This window comes from Danio rerio, chromosome 10, assembly GCF_052040795.2.
Source record: "Danio rerio strain M-AB ecotype USA chromosome 10, GRCz13ab, whole genome shotgun sequence".
Classification (NCBI taxonomy): Eukaryota; Metazoa; Chordata; class Actinopteri; order Cypriniformes; family Danionidae; genus Danio; species Danio rerio.
Window position 1 is genome coordinate 42,070,001 of NC_141030.1, and position 22,595 is coordinate 42,092,595.

The 22,595-nt window shown below is 37.8% G+C and overlaps 1 protein-coding gene across 2 annotated transcripts in view; it reads right to left on the reverse strand.

The window, feature by feature from the left end:
- The window catches only part of nrip1b (nuclear receptor interacting protein 1b), a 59,812-nt gene extending 38,917 nt beyond the window's left edge, over window positions 1-20,895 (reverse strand). For both annotated transcript variants that reach the window (XM_087271278.1, XM_087271279.1), the window contains exon 1: window positions 20,685-20,895. The gene's annotated coding sequence lies outside the window, so the exon portion shown is untranslated. The remainder of the gene's footprint in view (window positions 1-20,684) is intronic.
- Between the last annotated feature and the right edge of the window lie 1,700 nt (window positions 20,896-22,595).

A 22,595-nucleotide genomic window follows, 5' to 3' on the forward strand; every position in this document is an offset into this window, starting at 1 on the left:
TACTAAATATAGAACTAAAAAAAGTAATCAGTTTCTACAAATACTGACAAGTGGCTGCCATATAGATCTTGCAAAATATAAATAAAAATTTTCTACAGTAATACTTCTAAAAGACACACACACATTTGTTTTTGTGAAAAGTGGGTACAATACATAGGTTTCCATTCATTTTATACAGCACACACCGTATACTGTATTGCCCTAACCCCACCCGACCCCTAAACCCAACCATCACAGGAGACTGTGTGCAGCTTTACTCTGATTAAACTCATCCTGTAGGATTTATAAGCTTTTTGAGAAATGAGGACGTCACCAATGTCCTCACATTTCACCATCTTTTTGTAATACCTGTGTCATACCCATGTCATTATACAGATTTGTGTCCTAATATGTCACAAACACACAATACTTATAATGACTTCATATGGCCTTTTATAAGGTTTGTATACAGATGAAAGAAAAATGCTGAGCCCTCCTGTGAAATTGCAAGTGCTGTCTAACAGAGAGAAGAGTTGAACACATTTTTAAACATAATAGTTTTAATAACTAAATTCTAATAACTTATTTCTGTCCCACTTTATTAAAGTGGCCTTAACTAACTTATATTGAAATTAATTATATGATACAATGTACATACTGCATGATTTCCGCTAAATACATTCTTCCATGGCGGGGCGCCACGCCAAAATTCATCCCGCCACAACTACATTACAGCTTCTCATTCAAAATATTTTGTTTTTTTTAATAGCAGGTAATGATCGCACCAAAACGTATAAAAGGGAAAGTGAATTATAACAGTGCAAACTTTTCTGCAACCGTAGTAGTGCTGTGCCTCAATTGTTTAACCCTTTAAAGTGACGTGCTGAGTGACTGACTGACAGGTGCGTGATGTGTAAGGCCAGCAAACACAACGTATAGCCGTTTCACTTTAATTCAGGACGCATTAATGCTACTCTGTACGTCTATTGAAGACGTTCATAAATATTCCTAGCAAATCTAATAAATGTTGGAGACATACTTACTACATAAACGCACTAAATCGCACTTCAGTAGTGCTTATTTAAGAGCGCACAAGAAGATCTGCGAAGTTTTGTGAACGAGCAGAGGAAATCGGTGCACAAGCAAAGAGATCTGCATGCTGTAGGCTATTACATAAATGCGATTTCAACTTCTAATAATGCGCTCACGACATCTGTCATTAAAATAACGCCACAGGTATTTGGTATATCTGTGTAAAAAAAGGCCTGCCGCCACAGCTGGAAAAAACCTAGAGGTAAACACTGTATTGTGTAATAAATACATGTTGTTTTTTTTTACATTGTACATGATTGATTAAATACCTTGATGCAATTACACCTTTAATTAGACTGTTGACCATCCCTTACACCTTAACCCACCCTTTAACGTACACATCCCACCAAACCTGCCTCTACCCCTTCTCAGTATCCCCCTCAAGACCACCACAAGCGTTCAGTAATAAATTATGAACACAGTAAGTACATTGTATTTATGTATTGATAAAAGCACTTAGTAGTTAAGGCCACTTAATATAAAGTAGGTCTCTGATTTATTTTGTCTTTGCCATGATGACAGTACATAATATTTTAATACTTATTTTGCAAGATACTAGTTTCCCAGCCTATAGAGCAATTTAAAGGCTGAATTTGTTTAAAGGGCAGCATGGTGGCACAGTAGTTAGCACTGTCGCCTCACAGCAAGAAGGTCACTGGTTTGAGCCCTGGCTCGGCCAGTTGGCATTTCTGTGTTTGCATGTTCTCCCTGTGTTGGCATGGGTTTCCTCAGGGTGCTCCGGCTTCCCCCCACAGTGTTTCTCAGTATTGGGTTGCGGCTGGAAGGGCATCCGCTGCGTAAAACATGCTGAAATAGTTGGCGTTTCATTCCGTTGTGGCCGAAGGAAAATTAATGAATGAACTGTTTATAATTAGGTAATTATAATTAGGCAAGTCATTGGACATCACTGGTTTGTACTGTGGCCAATCAGAATTTTTTTTTTTATGAAATTAAGGTGACTAATAATATTGACCTCCAATCCAAGTCAATCCAAAATATAAGTGACATATTGTGGAAAAAATGTCCTTGTTAAGCATCACTTGGGAAATATTTAAAAACAAAAAATGTCTAATAATTTTGCAATAACTGTAAATAAAGAAGAAACTATTGGTTTAAAAATGTATACTTAAAACAATTTTTTTTTACTTAATATTAATTTTTCTCTTTTTTTATTTAACATGTACATATACATACACACATACAAACATCAATAGTTCACATTTAATAAATAGATTTAAAAAACAAATGTTGTATTAGCTCTGCAAAAACAAATGTCCCTTAAAATATAAAATAAAATATTCGCAATTAAAAAAAATTGTATCGTAAGATGATGTTCAAACAACATAAACACATGCATATGACAGCAAATAAGCTTTTAGATGTCAAACAAATGCTTCAAATACAAACTCACGGCACATGTTCCAGCAAAACAAAAAGCATCATCTTGCCATTAAATTGTGTACAAAATTGCTGAAATCAAAATGCTCATTGCCTGTAAACAGTTGTATTTTCTGATATTGTCTTGACCAAAAAAGACAAACTTTACCCATAAGAAGAAAAGTTTTTTTCTCTATCATGCACTTTATACAATATGGACTCAAACATCAAGCATAAATAAACTCATTTAAATCGACACACATCAGTGTAAACAAATGTGAAGGACAACAACAACAACACGCAGCTGAATTAAACTGATAGATGACCTCACTAAACCCGGTTAAGTGTATTTAGGGCAAGCCATACCTTAATATAACCAGTGCTGGACGAACAGACAGACAGGCAGCTTACAGGACAGATCTGCTCTGTTTGAGTGTCTGGCCTGTAAACGCACTTACACAAGCAGAGTGGCAGCACATGTAAACATGCTGGTACACACACGAATCGCTCCAGTCTGGATTAACTCCACTCATTCAGATACAAACAGGTGAAAAAGAGCAACAGCAGCAGACTCTGCTGATCCCAGTCTGAAGCAAGTAATCAAACTGGACAAATGTAGGAAATTCAGTTCATTTCTCAGCCTTTTGCAAGTCATTTAAATGCAATTATAATAAATGAATATGTAAATGAATAAAAGTCTTAACATAGAAGCTTGTTACAAATATTATAAAGCTTAATTACAAATTTATCATACTATTACAGATACAAATGGCTTTTTGCTACAAAAAATGAATAAATAACAATATATTATGATATTTTTGGAATAATACATAATAAATACACACAATTAAATTAAATATTCTTTGATTCAGCACCTAAACCTCAACCATATGTAGTTAAATGTTGCATTTTACATTGTAATTCTTATGCAAAGATAATAAAAAAATAAATAAATAATAATAATAATAATAATGCAGGCTATGCGGTGGCGCAGCGAGTAGCTTGTTTGCCTCACAGCAAGTAGGTCGCTGATTCGAGTCTCGGCTGGGTCAGTTGGCGATTTTCTGTGTGGAGTTTGCATGTTCTCCCTGTGTGCGCATGGGTTTCCTCCAGGTGCTCCGATTTCCCCCACAAGTCCAAAGACATGCGCCATAGGTGAATTGAGTAAGCTAAAAATTTACTATAGTGTATGTATGTGTGTGAATGAGTGTGTATGGATGTTTCCCAGTGATGGGTTATAGCTGGAAGGGCATCCGCTGCATAAAACATATGCTGGATAAGATGTCGGTTCATTCCGCTGGGGCAACCCCAGATGAATAAATGGACTAAGCTGAAAAGAAAATGAATGAATAAAAAATAATAACAATAACAACAATAATAATAATAATAATAATAATAATAATAATAATAATAATTCATTCATTCATTTTCTAGTCGGCTTAGTCCCTTTATTAATCCGGGGTCGCCACAGCGGAATGAACCGCCAACTTATCCTGCAAGTTTTTACGCAGCGGATGCCCTTCCAGCCGCAACCCATCTCTGGGAAAATAATAATTAATATTATTAATATTCTTTGATATTGTTTCAAACTTTGAAATTATTTACACGCAACACATTTTTTTACAGGATTTTACAATCATACTTTACAATAATGCTTATTTAATAATAAAATAATATAATTATAATATAATTAAATAAAATTATAATAAAATGCTACTTTTATTAATCCAAAAATATATAATAAAAATATTAAAAGTAGTCAACAAGCAAACTGAAGTCATGAAAAAAGTAACTTTTAATGCTAGATTTATCTTTGTTTAATCATAATGGAATGCTTCTATTACTTTTTACTTCAATAATAAATGCTATTTATATTTGTAAATAAGTATTAGCTTATGTAAATACATCTAATAATATTTATTTCCACCAGACCGAATTGAAACCATGGAAAGTCACCTTATTATACATCAATTCATCAACACATTCTTTAAAATGTTTTAAAAAATTTGCCTGATCATTAAAAACAACTATTGTCCACCATTTGGAGGCAATACATTAACAATAAACTACATGCATACAATATTTCAGTCTCAAAGCAGTCAAAGAGTTCTGTGCAAAATCAATCACCATCACGCAAACAATCAACGCTATTAATTCATACCACAAATGAAAACCCTCTTTCACCCACACATTCAGTCAAGTGTGACCCATAAGCACATCACATGACCATCATCATCATCATCACACGAGCGAATCAGAGAGTTACTTAAAAGCTTTCAGGTCAGATCTGCTGGGTCAAGGTCAGAGCGCTGTGTTAATGCCAGTAAAGCATAAGCCCCGAGCGGCCCGTCAGGACATGAGGACGAGCGTCCAAGGGCATCTCAAACTGTGTCCGGCACCGCTAATCAACAGCCCGCGGCTCATTGAGATGCATGTAAACGCACAGGGACTGCACCTCACATGGAGAAGGTCTTGGTTCAACACGAAAACCCAACACTTTTGCAGTCGTGTCTACTTCCTGTGGCAGGAGTGCATACAAACAGCAGTCCATAATAATATATCCCAGCATGCCTCGCCGCGTGAGTGCTTTGAGAGCAGGGTGTGCATCTTTCAGAGCGGCTGCTGAGGTGTCGCTTGTTGCCTGGCAACAGCTCAGCTCGGTTTAACCCCTCCGTTTTTCTGTCTTAAGAGAAACCCCTGGGTTGTGTTAAGACTTGTGTGGCTTAAAGGGATAGTTCACCCGAAAATCTAAGTTTACTCACTTTTTAACTCTCAGAGTTTCTTTCTTCTGTTGAACACAAAAGAAGATGCTCTGTAGAAAAACGAAACTACTGATCTCCATAGAAAAACAAATGGTGGAAGTCAATGGTTACAGCTTTCTTTAAAAAAGGTCTGGAACAAGTGGATGATGAATAAATGATGACAGAATTGTTTTGTGTGAATGATCCCTTTAATGAAGTATTTCCTCCACAATACTAGGGATGTAACGGTATCAGAATTTCACGGTACGGTAATACCTCTGTATGAATGTCACGGTACGGTATTTATTGAATCATTTACAGGAAAAAACAAAACTTATGAAAATACTCCAAAAAAGTGCCAAAAGTGTCAATGACATACAAATTAGCCATCTATCTGTAAGCTTTGAAACACTAACTTCGATTTTAATAACAAAAAAAATATTAAACCATGTAAAAAAAATAAAGTTTCAATTTAGTAGTGTTGAAAACTCATCACATTCAACATTTAATCACTCACTCACTTAGATAGAGATGGGTTTAAAGGAAAATTATCATGATAAATGATTATCGTAAAAGCTGGTATCTCTGGGCATTTACAATGTCCCCTGCAACAGAAAAAAAAACCCTCTCATTTGGGACTGAGGTTTCTGGGACAAGAGAGATATGACTTGGCCCAGGTTGACAGCAGTGGGTAACGTTGTGCATTGTCTTTCCCCCACTTGAAAGGACAAACCATGAGTAAGATAGAGGTCTCATGTCTGCATCAATCTGAACAGTGTGCTGACAACACCGCTATTCAGTACGCGCGCGGCGACAACACCCGCTTTAGAGTTTTACAGCTCTTTTTCATCCCCGCTTCTAGCAGCACACTCCATTTCCGCATTACTGGATCTGTAGCGACAACAGACCGCAAGGGATGATGGTCAAGCATGGGCTGATGGGAATTGTAGTTTTCGCTACCTCCCGTTCGCTTCATTCGCCTAAGCAAATTTTCTCAGAAATCCTATAGTTTTACCGAGTCATGCGACTTCGGTAATATTGAATAAAAACTAATATTGCGGTATGACGGTATTTACAATACCGTTACATCCCTACACAATACTGTTATGATGAATGTCATTGGTCAGAGGCATTATACATTTTGTGTGTATATTTTAGTGGTGGGCCGTTATCGGAGTTAATGTGCTGCGTTAACGCAAGACTCTTATCGTGCGCTAGAAAAACTTTCACCTTGATTTTTAGCGCGGATGTATACCTGACCGGCGAGTCGTCTGACAAAAAAGTGCCCTTCTGAATCAAATCAGCAGGATGTCCTTCTGGATCTTTTACTTACTTCGTAGACACTACTGACTACGCTTGGACATCTGTAATCTAGTTATTTACCTTAATAGGCAATAATAGAATTAAGATGTTTACGTAAAATGCTTTCATGTAAGAGTTTCCTGTAATTTTGAGTGACTTTAACTGCAGTTCGGCAGTTTCACACTCACTCATGAACATTTCATTCATGCCCCTGTGACAAACTGGGGTATTAGAGGCAAATAAGGAGTAAGGACTGGTGAGAATGTTATGGAATTTAATAACGCACGCCAAATTGGAAGAAAAAAAGTTCCGCATTTTGCAATGTGTGAATGTGTTTGTGTGGTCCTTTACTGACAGCCGCATGTGTGGATCTTGTCGAAAAATATGGCAAAAAGTCCTACATGACGGTAATAGTTTTAATGCAGTGTTTACTTCAGTAATAGAACACGTGTCTTAATTCCATTTCTGTTTAGATCAGTTATGACTTTAGTTGGATTGAGGTGATCAATCAATAAATAAATAAATAAATAATATAGCTGTTGAGCATATGTAGGCTTAGAGATTAAAATTCATGTTTAACCGAATAAACAATTAGTAAACTCAAGTACATCTTATTGAACATTCTTTATTTTCATCACCAATTATCATAGTAGAACCGTTTCTCAAGCAGTTTGTGATGCATTTTGGAAAAAGGAGATGAGCCCCTGGCCTAATGCGCCACTTGGCTTGAGAAACCCACTCTCAAAGAATTATTATTTGAGTACCACACATATTCTAAATGCCTTCGGCAGAGTTCATATGAGCCAATTTTAATCTCGATTAATCTAGTTTAATTCCAAGATTAATCTAGATTAAACAAAATTAATCTATGCCCACCTGTAATAGAGGTTTTAAAAGTTATGTACATTTATAAAACATACTCCATATTATGTGAGCCTTCCACTCACTTTCTTTCTTTCAGCTTAGTTCCTGACTTATCAGTGGAATAAATCCTCAATTTTGGGAGTAACCATTGCCTGAAGGCTGGTTTATATTTTTAGACTTTCATACGTCTTGCTTTATACTTCTGCATGCTGTTTGTGTTGCTCTGCAAAAACACTTCCGAAACGCTAGCTGACAGAAGGGGTTTATGTACCTCTGTGTTGAATTCCTTTGTGTGTGTTTTTTCTGAACGCTACCTTAAATGTACAAGTAGCTAAAACTTGTTCATTCTTAGGCGGGAACTGGTGGACGTGCAACAACTTTAGTCATAAGGTAAACACAAAACAGAAAAAAAGTAGTTTAAAATTGGAGCTCAACACTTGTAAACACTCGCTCCAACCGGGTTGTTGCTTGATCAGATACGGTTGTGGCCGGAAGTTAACATAAATTATTTATATTATTTTTTTATTTTATTTAAGTCTACTCCAACCCTAAACCCAACCGTCACAGTAAAAACAGTAGTTTACAGAGTATTATTTATATCATTTATTAAATTACCCAACCAACTGTATTTTATTAATGTCTTCCACCACTCCAACCCTAAACAGTCACAGTACTGCAAAAATATTAATTATTGCTATACAGGGTTACAAAAATGATGGCATATTGATGTGCATGTCCACAGCTGTATCTCATCTAGACTTCTCACTCCAACAGGTTTGCGGGGCTCTCGACCCCGCCCACACTCGTCAGTACCAGAGTGCCAGTGTCCTGCAGAATTTAGTTCCAACCCCCATTAGATACAACTGAACCAGCTAATCAAGCTAAGTATTTTAGAAAGTTCCAGGCAGTTGTGTTATAGGAAGTTAGAGCTAAACTCTGCAGGACACTGGCCCTCAAGGACCAAGTTTGGGCAGCCCTTGCCTAATGGTTAAAGAGTAAGACTTGTGATCGAAAGGTTGCAGGTTCAAAGACTTTCAGTTTCAGTTACTCTGGCATATGTTTTATGTGCTGGATGTCCCTCCAGCCGCAACCCAGTACACCAACACGTGAATTCCCAGTCCTGGAAAACAATAACCTTTCCATCGAATTACAAACAAAAAGTGGTTAAAGTTAAGGCAAGACTGTTTGTAGTGCGACATCAAGCCAGTTCTCTTTTATAAATGCCGTTTTCAGTATCTATAATGACTCATTTCCACTTAGCTGTACAATACAGTATGCTACACATTTATTCACATTTCCACTGTGAGAAACCATGAATTATACCATGCCACTTTTTGGCAACCTTTCCTAAGGGGTAACACAGCACAACAGTATGCTACAAAAAGTGTAGAGCTAGACTTGTTACTGAACGCTATTGGTTTACAGACAATTTTCCCTTGTATTGTTGCTCTTCAGTGTTTGGACTATCAGCAGTGAAATTTAAACTAGACTGAACTTCAACCCTGAAAACTGGACTGTTTCAATTTAATTAAACTAATATGTTAAGCTGCTTTGACACAATCTACATTGTAAAAGTGCTATAGACAAAGATACATTGAATTGAATTTGTATGTGAAGAAAGAGAAGAAAACAACAACAACAACACCACCACCACAAGTAGTGACTTTTTTTAATACTCTGTAAAAATACAATGTTGGCACAGAGCAATGACAAAAAAAAAACTTATCAAAACAGCCACATGACAAGAAGTGACAACAGGATCTGCTGTATGTCCTCCATTGTTGTTTATGAGGTTGTTCACATCACATCATTTGCTGGTTTCAGATTAAAAAAGTATTCGGAGTAGCATTTAGCTCATAAACATGTAATATATTGACATTTTATCAGGGAGAGATACTTAAAGACAGATGAAGTGGACTAATAACTGAATAGCATTTGCCTTGAATTATGATGTTCATGAGTAAATGTTGGCCTTTTTTACAATCTCCATATTGTCCTTCATTTGCATAATATCATATGCACAATTGGGAACAAAATGACACACTTACAGTAACAACAACAATTTTCTCACATGGACACACAAGTTTCCAATGTGTAAACGTAAAAATTACATTTTTGTATATTAGTCATTACACACTTAAAAAATGCTGGGTTGTTGTAATAAAACGTTGGGTCAAATATAGACCAACTAAACTATTGGTTTAAAAAGTGCTATTTAAATTTAAATGAAAAACGAACCCAATCTTGGGTTTTTCCGTATTTGTCCCAACGTTAGGTTATGACAACACACCATTTAGAGTGTATATTCAATAATTTAATAATACTATTAAATTGTCAATCACTGATTCTTTTACAATCCTAAAAGTCTTTTATTTACTGTCAAAACAAAATATTCTTTGGCAGAGGAAGCTTATGTTTTGAGGGTCAAACCCATGACAAAAATGTGTCACTGATGATAACATCCTGCATGATTAAGACGAACAATTAATCGATCAATAAATTAGATTTGTGCAAATTCACAGTCCTCCTCGAGATACAAAATATTGATATGATGCCAAATAGTGTGGCTTTTTCAGTCAACGGGTAACAAGAGAAACAATGTTAGGCTTCACCTCTGTCAATTATTCCCCACAAAGAGTCTAAATGCCCCTGCATATTGAGTGAAATCCACTGCGCACTTGTAATATAATAGGTTTTGTACTACATTTATCAGTAGTAGACAATAATTTGCATGATATTAAGCTATACAAGACTTTTTCTTTTAAGTGATTCAGCAGTCTGAAGGGTGCGCCTCTCCCAAACTGACAGTTCTTTATTACTTTCCAGAGTTTCAGCTCTGTGCTCAGAAACACAAGGCAGTGTGAATCTGAGCTCAACCTCTGACCTCTGCATGAAACAAATCTTTGCCGAGTCAGCCCTATAACAAAAACCTAACTGCTTCAACACAGGAGCCGGAAGCTATAAGTTCAAAGCCGCTATATACATATAAATACTATAAATACAAAGACGCTGTTGATACCCGGTATTATGTGCTTCATGGGATCCTATCACAAGTGGTCGCTGATTATATATACATGCGGAAATCCGACAAATTTTTGCTTGTTTGTGTTTAACTCCGGCTCAGCTAATGGCTATTTTTATAAATTACTCCACAGGGCCTATATGCATGGCCGGGCTACTATAAGGTCACTTATGCCAAAGCAATAAATTGGTAACTCTTCCACATCTAGGAGAGTTACATTGTGGAGAAGCCCCAAAGAAGCTTACCACCCAGACTGTTGCAAGCCCAGAATAAAGCATGGGGGTTTATCAGTGATGGTTTGGGCTAAAATATCATGGCATTCCCTAGGTGCAATACTTGTTCTAGATGGGCAAGTCACTGCCAAGGACTACCAAACCATTCTGGAGTACCATGGTTTAAACATTGCATCCTAAAGGTGCAATGACAGAATGTCTAGTGACAGAATGGTTTGGTAAACATAAAAAGTGAAGTTGAACATCTTCCATGGCCTGCACAGTCACCAGATATAAATATTATTGAGGCCTAAAAATTATTGATCCCTCTGATAACTGTGCAGGACTTTTATCTGTAGATGAACTGATGCTGTATTGGCCGCAAAAGAAGGTCCAACATCATACTAATTAATTATTGTGGTCTAAAACCTGGCAGTTCAGTTTCATTGTCCAACCCCTATATTTATACACACACATTTATATATATATATATATTTATATATATAATGTGTGTATATACAAAGGTTGGACAATGAAACTGAACTGCCGATCCACAACATTTTACATCATAGTATTACATTCTTCAGACACAACAACAGCAATATCAATAAAACCCATCAACACCTTACTAGACAGGGGCGCCCCCAAGGGGTGGCCAGGGGTGGCCACGGCCACCCCTCAGTAAACTCTGGCCACCCCTGTGGCCACCCCTGTGCCCACCCCAATATAAATTTGCTGTTGACATTATTGATTTAAATGTACTTATAAATCCCCAATGTTTAAATAAATAAAATGCAGCCACTAAATTATTGTTGGTGTTACTGACGTAGCTGATTGATTGTCTCTCCCCCTTAGTGCTGGTTCAATGCTGAATGCTGGTGAAAGCATACTGACGCATGCGCACAGAAAACCATTCCCGCGCGCCTCACGCACTCCTGTGTGAATCCCGGTTGGTTGTTTGCATGCACGCCGACAAAATACGCGCCGCTCATGCGCCGTGAAACGGAGTAACAGAATTTTGTGCAGAGGTGAAAGTCGAGGGTGTCATTTAAACTAAAGGGTGTCGTTTAAACTAGAACCGCCACTACCCTTCCCGATCGTCGTTGACAGCACGCACACACCTTCAATTGACAGCAATGGCAATTTAATATTTACCTTACAGTATATCAATAGAAGAAGCTGCGTTAATAAAATGGCTCAAAAAGTAATATGGATAAATGATATTATTAGGTATAGTGAATGTGTATAGTAATCCCTTTTGTTCAGTTTGTATATTTGTTTGGGTTATTAATAAAACCAATTTTTCTTTCATTCATTTTCTTTTTGGCTTAGTCCCTTTATTAATCCAGGGTCGCCACAGTGGAATGAACCGCCAACTTATCTAGCACATTTTTACACAGTGGATGCCCTTCCAGCTGCAACCCATCACTGGGAATAATAAGCTCATTAATCTTCATTAATTTTAGACATGGCATATACCGTATGATGTACAATAAAAGCACGTAAAAAGTTATTTATACAGTATATATATATGAAAAGTGTTTTTAAACTAAACATAGATTTTTATTTGGTTTGCACATGTACTTCCTGAATTACTTTAAGGAATAAATAGCAATATTTCAAGAAGAATTAATTAAATGTATAAAAACTACATTATTAAATTTACCAAAAACAAAAATATAACATTACACTGAATTCATAATTTTTTTTTTGTGTGCCACCCCAAGATTTGGTGCGGCCTCTTCTGGCCACCCCTAAGAAAATTTTCTGGGGGCGCCACTGTTACTAGACCTCTCAAAGTCTACAATAATAAAGAAATAAAGCTCATCAAAACAATGCAACCTTAAACCGCACTCTTCATAGTAATATGTGAGGGGATCCCATGAGCCACAAGTGATCACTGATTTTATCTGTATATACATGTGATGATCAGACTCACTGTGATTAAATCTTTGTTTGTTTGTGTTTAACGCCAGGTCAGCTTATGGCTATTTCTACCAATTACTCCACAGGGTCTATATGCACGGCCAGGCTACTAAAGGGTCACTCATGACAATGCAATAAACATCTGGGAGAGTTACAGTGCAGAAAAGCCCCAAAGAAGCGTACCAACCAGACTGTTGCAAGCCCAGAATGAACCATGGGGATATATCGGTGATGGTTTGGGCTGCAATATCATGGCATTCCCTAGCCGCAATACTTGTTAGATGGGCGAGTCACTGCCAAGGACTATCGAACCATTCTGGAGGACCAGGGTTTAAGCGTTGTATCCTGATCGTTGAATCACCTGATCCTAAATGATTTGGTGAACACGAAAGTGTAGTTGAACATCTTCCATGGCCTGCACAGTCACCAGATCTAAATATTATTGAGCCACTTTGGGGTGTTTTGGAGAAGCGAGTCAGGTGAGTTTCCTACACCAGATTCATGTAGTAATCAGGCCACTATTCTACAAAAATGGCTCAAAATCTCACTGTGCAAGACTTTTATCTGTAGATGAATTGATGCTTTATTGGCCGCAAAAGGAGGCCCAACACTATACTAATGAATTATTGTGGTCTAAAACCAGGCGATTTAGTTTAATTGTCCAACCCCTGTGTGTGTGTGTGTGTGTGTGTGTGTGTGTGTGTGTGTGTGTGTGTGTGTGTGTGTATATAACAATCCACAATATTTTCAATCACAGTATCACATTCTACAGACACAACAACAGCAATATCGATAAAACCCTTCAACTCCTTACTAGTCATCTCAAAGTCACTTTTTTATTAACAAAATAATGTTCATGTGAACGAGAATAAAGCTGCTGAATCAAATACCGACAAGTATTATGCATTTCTATGTGCTTCAATTTCAGCTTTTATTGTAAGACTAAATCCAGGTTCAACGCCTCCTCTGAAACCCTGACTTACGGAATAAAGCTCATCAAAGCGGTACAACCTCAATCCGCACTCTTCATAACCCACACATCCATCTTTCATTCACAAAATCGGAAAACTGCTCTTTAGTTAATTGCTCAGGCCTGTGCGATCTGAAAGCTTTTAGATGAGAAAAATAATGAAGCTGGGATCATTCCTGTCGCCGACTCTGTGAACGCCTGATGCGCTGATTGCAGATCATTTTGTGAGTGTTCATCTCTTCAGCATTACTGCAGGGTTTGTGTCCTTCTCACAGCTTTGAAGGTTTCTGAAAGGACAGGCCACTAATACGGTGTGAAGGACAGCTTGGCACGCTGTGGCCTTGGACTGCGAAATCTGCATGTATTCATCTCTCGGCTCAAAGAGACAAACGACTAAGCCTTACAACTCCTGAATCACTGGAAAGGACAGGCGTTTCACTTAGCACAGCATATAGCCTGCATTAAAATAAGACACGATAAGTAATGTCCCCATGGAACAGTAAAATCTCCCCAAACCCAATTGCCAGGATTCCTTGACCTCCAGGTACATCTCGCCTCAGGACAAAGTGGGCGACACAGATATACAGCTGGCAGTTAGAGGTCAGTCAGGTAATTATATTAAATTAACTTGTGTGTTATACAAGTTGTTCAGATCACGTTTCTCAGGATCAGCGTTAGCTCCTTTAAGAGGCCAAAACATACTTACAGATGGCCAACGTGCTTTCATTCCAGGAAGTTCATAGCTTATGAGGTAAAACAAATATTTATCCATAGTCAGTGCCTGCACCTTATTATTTTCTGCATTATTGGGGGTACCAAAAATGTGCTACAAACTGCAGTGCTATGAACTTAATTTAATAGCCGATTAGCCAATACACTAAAATATATAACCTATAACATCATGATTATTATTTTTAACAATGTGTGAACACTGATCATTCCGACTCTCTTAGCAAAAACCTTAAGCATTGTAATAGCCTTAAAGTACTACTTCCCGCAATGCCGTTGAGTTTATTATTAAAGATTTGAAAGCAAATTTGTGCCAGAATGAGTAGCTTTCTATTATTCACAATAGCTGATGTTGCGAAGTATTATCACTAAAGCATGCTGTTGTCCCAAATAAATCACAAATTTTGATATTGTTCTTACAGAAAAGTTTAAAGTTACTGTAGATATGTTTCCATGCAAAGGTGCAGATTAAACATGTGCAAAACTGGAATAATGCATGAAACATTTGAGAATAAAGCACTGTTACCATCCTATGAGACAAAATAGTCACTTCCTGATAAACTGGTGCAAAAAAAAAAAATCAAAAAGAAAAATGGAATTTACTGTGGTAGAAGCAACTGTGGGCCATTTTCTTATATATTACTTGCCCCTCATAAAACGAAATGCAATGAATGTGTGGTGGCTTTTGAAGGTATGAAACACTCTTTGGGAATGCAGACGCTCAAGATTGTTCCAGAGGTTATAATACTGAACCACTTTAAAAGACAGACTTTGGCTGAGGGGTTTTAAAATGACCGAAACAACATTTCAAGTGTTTTACAATGTGGTCGGCCTACCGTATTGTCCATTAACGCTGACCCATTATGCTTAGTTTTCATGTTATCACATGATCTGTTAAGAGTAGTGCCGAGTAGGGATGTAACGGTATTGTAAATACCGTCATACCGCAATATTAAATTTTTTCGATATTACCGAAGTCGCATGACTCGGTAAAACTATAGGTCTTCTGAGAAAATTTGCTCAGGCGAATGAAGCGAACGGGAGGTAGCTGAAACTACATTTCCCATCAGCCCAGGCGTGGCCATAATCCTTTGCGGTCTGTTGTCGCTACAGATCCAGTAATGCGGAAATGGAGTGTGCTGCTAGTAGCGGAGATGAAAAAAAGATGGAAATGATCGAACCTAAAGCGGGTGTTGTCGCCGCGCGCGTGCTGAATAGCGGTGCTGTCGCGCGCGTTCTGATCAGCTGTGTTGTGGCGCGCGTATTGTTAAGTGCCGAGGGGGGGTTGAGCGCGCATACTCAAGAGAAGTGTTGTCGCGCGCCTACTGAAGGGCTGGACTGGACGGAGGTTGTGTCGCGTCGCGGGGTCACTTTTGATCGTTTTGGAAGGGCATTTTCTATCCAAGACTAAAAAGGGCATGTGCACTGCACAGGTTGAGCCCTATGTGTGCACGTGCCTGCAAGTTGGGGAATACGACTAATAACAGTCATGGGGACTGCAGAAACACAGCACACTGTTCAGATTGATGCAGACATTGACTTGTACCGCAAAGAGATCTCTATCTCACTCATGGTTTGTCTTCTCAAGTGGGGGAAAGACAATGCACAACGTTACCCCACTGCTGTCAACCTGGGCCAAGTCATATCTCTCTTGTCCCAGAAACCTCAGTCCCAAATGAGAGGGTTTTTTTCTGTTGCAGGGGACATTGTAAATACCCAGAGATACCAGCTTTTACCAGATTATAATTATATGATAATTTTCCTTTAAACCCATCTCTATCTAAGTGAGTGAGTGATTAAATGTTGAATGTGATGAGTTTTCAACACTACTAAATTGAAACTTTATTTTTTTACATGGTTTAATAATTTTTTGTTATTAAAATTGAAGTTAGTGTTTCAAAGCTTACAGATAGATGGCTAATTTGTATGTCATTGACACTTTTGGCACTTTTTTGGAGTATTTTCAAAAGTTTTTTTTTTCCTGTAAATGATTCAATAAATACCGTACCGTGACATTCATACCGAGGTATTACGGAACCGTGAAATTCTGATACCGTTACATCCCTAGTGCCGAGTAGTGTGTCCGAATTCATAGTATTCGAAAAACAGTATGTGAGAAGTACCCAGATGACCTACTACTTCCGGCAAGATTCTGAAGTGCGCATCCTATAAACGCTACACTATACCATAATACCATGCAAGAGAATTTATGAATGGGAGTGATGCGACGCAACTGACATGGATAGGTCATGTAATAATGACAAATGGCAGATGAAGTATTTATGTGCTCCATTCATACTACTAACATTCATACTATATAGAAAGTACTTTTCTTACGGTCGTGTGGCAAATTCAAATGTAGTAGCTACTGAGATGTAGGTGATTTCGGATGCACTTCACTTACTTCCAAACTATATAGTATGCTAAAAAACAGTATGCGAGCAGAGTAGTATGTCCAAATTACTAGTACTCAAAAAACAGTAAGCAAGTATTTCGGGCGAGATTCTGAAGTGCGCATCTGATGGATGCTATGCTATCCCATAATGCCACACAAGAGAATTTATGAATGGGAGTGAAGCGACGCAACTGACGCGGATAGGTCACATGATCATGACAGATGGCAGATGTAGTACTTATGAGCTCGATACTACTTGCATTCATACTATATCAGGGCTCAAAATTGCGACCATTTTGGTCTCATATACGCCCGAAATTCGATCAATGCGACCTCATAATATATTTGGGAGGATTTGTGCGACTACATGTAATGGCTGTAGTGCGAACTGTCAAGATTTTTTCTAAAAACTTGCTGAATCGCTCTTCCCTGCCGCTTTATTGGTTCATATTAGCTGTCAATCACTCGAGGCTTTCTGCTGTCAGATGACTGGGAGCTTTTGTTACTGCGGGAAATGCAAACGACTGAAGAGTGAAAAGTACACAGATTTGCAAATCCCACCTAAGGAAATGACAGCGATCATGACATGTGGTGAATGTTGATCTGTCAGCTAAGATCAATTGAGTGTTTTCAGAGAAAATGCCTGATTGCGTTGCATTCACTCCGTGTTCAGCGCAAATATCCGCTATAAATGTAAAATCTAACACTGTACATCATTGCCAAAGAAGCTCGCCTTTACTAAGTTTAAACTGAATCTGCGGCTCATAACAAAGAGTGGTACTGCGCCGGTGGTCATCGCGAGAATCCAGCTCTGCCTGCTCATAAATTAGTCCGGCTGACTCGCCTGCTTTATTCCACAAACACAGAAAAATTCAAATCAGCCCATAACGAGACGGAGCATTTACAATGACACAAACCCAAACCAAAACTTTCAAAGAGTGATAGAAGACAGACTTTTATTACTTTCTTTTGTCCATTATTCCGTGAGATGTATATAATTACTTAGCTACCAACTAAAAAAAGCAGTTTTGCAGCTTTCAGCCATGAATTGAATGATTTATTACAATCTTTTGTTTGTTTTGTAGCAGAAATATTATTTATTAGATTGACGATTGACATCCATATAAAAACAATAGTGCAAAATAAATATTACTTACTGCAAGGCTTCATTTTAGTTTGATGCAAACCATAAATTTATTTTTCATAAAGTAACAGACTTTTTTTTTGTAGATAACTTGCATTCAAGCACATTCAAGGCAGCATCATAATAAGAAATGTAATTTATAGTTAGTATTATTGTCATCATCGTCATCATTAATATTTATAATTATTAGAGATTCATTTTGGAATTACTGCACACAAATATTAATAAGTCATCACAGCATTAGTTAGATAGTCGTTTCTGGTTTTTGTTAGTCCTAATTGGTGTTGCTTTCAAATACAATAAATCCCTTAAAATACAATTTGCAATGGTGCTCATTTATTTTTGGTGGGTGCTGCTAATTTTTTTCTGGTGCTCCTAAATATTTTAAGTTGGGAGCACCGGCGCTACCAAGTAAAAAAAGTTAATTTCGAGGCCTGTATATAAAAAGCACTTTTCTTCGAATGTATATATAGAATGGAGTATATGACTGCTCAACTTCAACTAAAACTGGATATTTTTAAACAAAGATGGGCACCTGTTACGTTGTAATTGAATAGGACATAGTATTTCTAGCTCCTTTGAAACTGAAAATATTGTATGTTTTTTATTTTTTTGTAATTTTTTATTTTATTTACATCTGCGGCTACTGTCGTTTTTTTTTTTTTTTCTTAATAATCGCTGCTGTCACTGAATGTTCTGTTCTGTAAAATGTTTTAATGTATAAAAATAAAGTTAAAAAAAGCACTTTTCTTATGGACATATAGTAAACTCAAATTCAAATGTAATACCTACTCAAGTATTAGGTGATTTCGAACTCAGCCAAAGAGATCGCACACCCCAAAAGCAATGAGTGATAGTGTACCAAAAAAAAAAAAAAAAATATATATATATATATATATATATATATATATATATATATATATATATATATATATATATATATATATATATATATATAATAATAATAATCACACTGGTCAATTGGTAAGTGTGTTAAGGTCACTGCTGTTGTTTTAATGTGTGGCGAAGCTCAATTTAATTGAGTCGCATCTTCCAGCAAACCACAAATTCAGCAAACTATAAATCATTTACAGTAAATCAATCAGCAAAAAAAAAAAAAAAAAGAAATTCAATCAATCGCTATTAATGAAAGCCCTGCTTCTGTCCCAAGGCTGAAGCGAGAAGAATCTGTGCCTTGTATTTCATACCATCTCAGCGTTTCAACTGCCCATCTCACACCTAGAGAGCCAGACAACAGCCTTCATCCCTTCTTCCGGAGTACAAAACCTCTTGTATAATCAGCAACAGTCCCCGCTGATCTCCAGGCCACCTATTATCACTGCTATAGCCTGTATAATACAAGATTCATTGCATAAAGAACAAACACGCAACCCCTGCGTCCCTGAGCTGTCAACTGACCTGTTAATGAGTGTAAAGCGCCTGTGGCTTCTATGGATTTACGACATGTTACACCATGCAATTTTATGTTTTGCACGAGCACAACCATGTGCTTCAACATTACGACTAACTGCATGCGCTAAAAAAGCCACATTCTGATAATCATGCATGCATCGTATGAATAGTATAAGGTAGCAAACAGACAGCAAAATGTTCAGGTTGATGTTTAGGATACTATTTAAAGGTGACGATGACCCAGCATTGTTTTAACTACCTTAGTTTATTCTATTGACATCCCCTCTGAGAAATCAGGTCACCATGTGTTCATTTTCATTTCTCTTGCAATGATAACATCTCAACAAGTAAGTATTAATCTATCAGAAGCCAGAGAGCAGATCTTATAAAGCAGTCAGCATGATTCTCTGACATATGAAACATATTTTGCACTAGGTTTGAAGATCAAACAGACAAAAAAAACTAATTTGCATTTTGTTTGTAATGCAACGTGCATTCATTTATTCTTTTGGACATGAATGTTTATGGTTTCTATAAATTACAAGACAAAGGAACAAATATTGCGATCATTAAAGCTTGCTTTGATTTTAAAACACAAAACAGGCAGCTTTTTTGCTCGTTACACCACATTTTCTGCAACTAGTTGACTAGTGTTTCCCTTAACCACTAAAAAAGCCACCTGAACCAACACTGAACCCAAACTGTGATCTCTGGTGACCTTTAAACATCAACCTTTGACCTTCTTAGTCCCATTTTTATTGACCGAAGCCACAGGAAACCTTATGAAAACTATAAACAATGCAAAGTCCACAATCGGTCTGGGGTAGCATGTAAAAATATTACAAACTCACTAATGAGGTGAAATATCGTATATTGAAGTAAAACTAAGGATCAATATTAGAAATAATTATAGTAATAAAAGCCAAATACTCTAATGAACAATAATGCCAACTCTCAAGTAACAAGCATTACTTTAAGATATATGAAAATAAATTAGCAAATTACGTTATCACTCCAGTAAATCACATTTATGACTTCTTCTCACCTTACATTACACAATCTTACAGTATAATACATCACAAATACATGCGTCACGGACAAATATATAGAAACAGTCAGTTCTTGACCCACTATGTGTACGAAGAACATACAAGCCAGATCAGATAAATGAAGCGGTAACATCGCACCGACTGTAACAGAGAAACAAAATGGAAACTAAATGACAGGAGGGACCATTGCGATTGCGTTCTTGCGTATTTTCTCTCTCTGTTACCTTTTTAAGACGCCGTATCAAGTTAAAAACAGTTCAACTTTTAAGAAAAGAAAGGGCGTTTCGGCACCACGGCGTCCTGGTTATGAACGCGCGTTATTACAGTCCGTCTTAACGGGTTATCGTTCAGCACCTCAGCGCTCGCAGGATCACAATAAACACACACCAAACACACACACACACTGTGGTCAAATGGAGCGGAGTGTTTTCAGCTGTAGGGCGGAATCGGGTCGACTCTCGACACGTACCTGAATCCGCTATCCGAGCGCTTTCTGCGGGTAAACGTGCGCCGTCAACCGCGCCGAATGGAAGTAGAGTCCAAAAACTCATCGGGCTCCAAAAGCGACCGTCGGGACTGAGTCTGTCTGATCTGTATATTGTCGGAATCCCCAAGAACTCCGCAATGTTCACACTCCTCCTCCTCCTGCTGCTGCTTTTTTCCCTCTCTCTCTCTCTCTCTCTCTCTGACTGACTGAGTGAGCGCGGCTTAAAGCTACAGAACGCGCTTTGTGTGGACGTGCGTGCGCGCGCACATTGAGACGTGCGTCAGCTCACCTCTAATAACCCTTAATAACCTAAGGAAAGGAGATACTTTATGGCTGCTGATGTACTGTATGTTACAAGCATATTCATCGATAAACACACTTGATACACAAATACACTTCACTGAACATGTATTAAACATCACATAGACATATCTTTCAAAGGACACTATAACTGCAAGTACCTAATGTGTTTATTTACTGTCTTAACCAATATAAGCAATCCTTAAATGTTGTCATTTTGGCTCTACTGTAGTAATAATGCAGACCTTGGGTAAAGCTGCTTTGTAATAATAAGTATTGTGAAATCTTAACTTCACATATAGAATATATTATTAAAGTCATATTCAAGTGTAATCTCATCCATTCCAGTATTCAGCCTAACTGCATTAACTACTGTACAACAATGAGTTATCAGTTCAGATACTTTTTAATTGCCTACTTATAGGGAATAATTTATTTCCATCAAAAGCATTTACGATACGATTCAGTATGTTTAATAAACATTTTAACATTGAACAACATTGGAGTACAAATAAAAAAAAAATGCGTTCGCATGGGTTTCCTCCAGGTGCTCCAGTTTCAGTACAGGGGAATTGGGTAGGTTAAATTGTCCGTAGTGTATGAGTGTGCGTGTGAATGTGTGTGTGGATGTTTCCCAGAGATGGGTTGCAGCTGAAAGGGCATGCTGCGTAAAAACTTGCTGGATAAGTTATAGGTTCATTCCGCTGTGGCGACTCCAGATTAATAAAGGGACTAAGCCGACAAGAAAATGAATGAATGAATGAATGATAAATAAATTTTATACTTAGTTTTTTCATTCAGTCACATTTTTAAGGGTGTTTTAACCTCTAATGGACAGAACAGTGTAGTGAATTGACATGAGATCATTGAGAGCAGAGAGAGGGAAAGGATCAGCAAAGGACCTCAAGCCAGGAATCAAACTCAGGTCACCATGAGCACCTCAGTGCTACTTTTCAGTGCGCGTAACCACTGGGCTATTGGCGCCAACATTAAGTCACATTTTTAACATATGATTCATTCATTGATTCAGTTTCTTTTCAGCTTAGTCTATTTATTAATCTGGGGTCACTACAGCGGAATGAACCGCCAACTTAAGGCTGATTTATACTTCTGCGTCAAGCGCACGCGTATGCTACGGCGCTGACACATAGCCCTACGTCGTGGCCGTCGGTGTCGCTGACGTGCACCTCTCAAAAAAATGTAACTATAAAGCCTGGTTTATACTTCTGCATCAAGTGACCAGCGTAACCCACGGCACATGCAACGCGCGTGGCTGTGCATTTATACTTCTGCGTGCTGTCTCTGTTGGTCTGCATTAACACTTCCAAAACGCTAGTTGGCCGTGAGGTGTTAATGTTCCCCTGTGTCAAGTTTCTTCGCTGCTGTTTTGCTTTTCCTGAACACTTCCGGGATGTACAAGTGGCTCAAACTCGCTCATTTTGAGGCAGGAACCGGCGGACGTGCAACAACTTTAACTATGAGGTAAACACAAAACAAAAATTTCAATCCGGAGCTCCTTCACGGGACTCCACACTTGTAAACAATCGCTCCATCAGGCTCGCACCATTTACGCGGCTCTCGGCCCCGCCCAGA